The sequence below is a fragment of the Heterodontus francisci genome, chromosome 34, assembly GCF_036365525.1.
Source record: "Heterodontus francisci isolate sHetFra1 chromosome 34, sHetFra1.hap1, whole genome shotgun sequence".
NCBI classification, from domain to species: Eukaryota; Metazoa; Chordata; class Chondrichthyes; order Heterodontiformes; family Heterodontidae; genus Heterodontus; species Heterodontus francisci.
The window spans coordinates 40,241,727-40,244,462 of NC_090404.1; the positions used below are offsets into that span (position 1 = coordinate 40,241,727).

The 2,736-nt window shown below is 44.3% G+C and overlaps 1 non-coding gene across 1 annotated transcript; it reads right to left on the reverse strand.

Annotated features, from left to right (window-relative positions):
- Window positions 1–624: 624 nt before the first annotated feature.
- trnas-uga (transfer RNA serine (anticodon UGA)) lies at window positions 625–708 on the reverse strand. Its single transcript has one exon. It is a non-coding gene; the product is annotated as a tRNA-Ser (tRNA).
- Window positions 709–2,736: the final 2,028 nt, after the last annotated feature.

Below are 2,736 nucleotides of genomic sequence, written 5' to 3' on the forward strand. Positions count from 1 at the left end.
AAGGTAGGGGGCAGGAGGTTTAGAGTGGATTTGAGGGAAAAAGTTCACTCAGAGGGTGGTTGGAATTTGGACCACACTGCCTGAAGGGTTGGTGGAGGCAGGAACGCTCACAACATTTAAAAAGTATTTCAATGAGCACTTGAAACGGAACAGAATACAAGGCTACGGACCAAGTGCTGAAAAATGGGATTAGAATAATTAGGTGCTTCATTCCTGGCACAGACACGATTGGCCGAAGGGCCTGTTTTTCTGCTGTATAACTCTATGACCGCCAGAGTTGTGAACCATTTGCTGTTTTTTTTTAATGTCAGTCACGTTTGTGAGAGTTGTCAGAACAGTAAAAGATCTGATTACTTTCTGACCAGTAATCGAACCCAGAATGCGAGAGTGAATGCATTGAGCCCACGCTACTAGAACACCAGTGAAGCTCAGCCACGCCTTTTAATATTAGCTGCTTTTCCCATTTCTTCACTTTCAACAGGCTGATTTGTTTGTTTATTTCTCACCCATTTTTTGCCTTTTGTTCAGTTTACGACAAATCCACGATCTCTGATTGATACTGAGACATTTGAACATTTCCAACCAGCAAAGTGAGCAGCCAACTCAATAAAAGTGACACTCAAGCGCTGTAAGCAGGATTCGAACCTCCACAGGGAAAAACCCCATTGGATTTCAAGTCCAACGCCTTAACCACTCGGCCATCACAGCACTGCTGCGTTTGGCGCTTCTAATTAAATTATTGGTACAATGCATTAGACAATTGCTTAAATTAGACATATTCTGGGGAATCATTGTCTTTGAGCCTTGAGTTGAGTTGCATCTCCCAGTGTATGTTAAAATTAACATGATGGTATCAGTGTAGTTTACAGCACAGAAGGAAACCTCTCGACCCACCGAGCCTGCACCGGCTCTTTGAAAGATCAGTCTGTTTAATCCCACAATCCAGCTTTTCCCCATCACCCTGGAAACCAGTCCTCTTCTCTTCTCGCTATTCTCTGTTTTATGGACCTCAGAAAATTATGTATCCGCGCTGCCACTGGTCCTTTAATTCCATCACTTTAATTTTTCTGGCAAGTTGATTATATGGTATTTCACCAAATGCCTTTTAAAAGTCCATCTCCACAACATCAATCACATTACCAGTACCCTCATCAACATTAGAGTTATACAGCTAGACAACACAGGAATAGACCCTTCGGCCAATCGTGTCTGTGCCAGCTCTCAAGCACCCATCTATTCTAATCCCATTTTCCAGCACTTGGCCCGCAGCCTTGAATGCTCTGGTGTTTCAATTACTCATCTAAATACTTATTAAATGTTGTGAGTGTTCCTGCCTCTCCCACCCCTTCAGGTCGTGTGTTCTAGTTTCTTTCTCCATTAATTCATCACAGAACACGAGAAAAACATCATCTGCCACGAAAACAAAACCCAGTTCGTCAATTCACATCCCTTGTCAAAGAAATTCCCCAAAGAAACATTATCAACAACCCACCACTGCCCTTCCAAAGGCCAGCCCTGCTTTTGCAGCATGTGTCTGCCGAGTGGTCACTCAGACCGAAATGTACAGACTGAGTTCAAGGTCCAAATGAACTTTGGTGTGAATGGAACGTGTGCAACCTAGAAACAGCGGTGGTAAACGAGCAATGTTAACGGCTTTAAGAGCGTAAAAGTGAATGTTACAGTCAGCTAAGCCGCGGTGAAATGAAATGGAAGCAAGTCAGTATTAATAGTGGGAGAAATAATCTGAGAGAAGGTGCGGATTTCAATGTTACAGCGTGAAACACTGGCATGTGTAAGTGAAATTCTGTAAAAGGAGACAGTAGTTTTTTTTTCTCCATCAAGAAGAAATGCATTTTCAAGAAGTAAAGATTGGTTATTTGCTGCAGCAGCCGGTTTAAGATATAAATCAAGCTCTGTCTGGATTTGGAGTTGCTGTGAGCACAACACAGAGTATTCACGGTTATACAGTCACAGTCCCACTGAAACAGCTGCGACAGTCTAACACGGATTGTTAGAGAAAGATCTTTTTTATTGAAGAGGATTTCTCCACAAAAGCTGCCTGATCTGCTGAATCTTTCGAACATGTGATACTTTTATTTTGAACTTTCCACCTGAGCAGCTTTTCTGCTGATACAAGAAACAGCAAGGGTCCCAGTACAGATCACTGTGGTGCACCGTTGGTAACCGATAGAACACAAATTTCGACCGCATTGGGAATGGAACCCCAGTTCAATGGAATTATGATCGCTGACCCCCGACGATCAACAACTTTGGGGGATGCCATTGACCAGAAACAGAACTGAACCAGCCACATACATACTGTATCTACAACAGCGGGTCCGAGGCTGGGAATTCTGCAGCGATTAACCTAACACCTGACACCCCAAAGCCTGTCTGCCATCGACAAGACACAAGTCAGGAGTGTGATGGAATACTCTCCACTTACTTGAATGATATTCTAGCTGCACTCAGGAAGCTCAACTCCATCCGGGGCAAAGCAGCCTGCTTGATTGGCACCCCATCCACCACCACAAACATTCACTCCCTCAGCCAACGCTGCACAGTAGAAGCAGTTTGTCTCATCCACAAGATGCACTGCAGCAACTCACCACAACTCCTTCGACAGCACTTTGCAAACGCATGACCCATGCCACCTGGAAGGGCAAGGACAGCAGATGAGTGGGAACATCACCATCTGCAAATACACCTCCAAGCCACACACCATCCTGTCTTGGA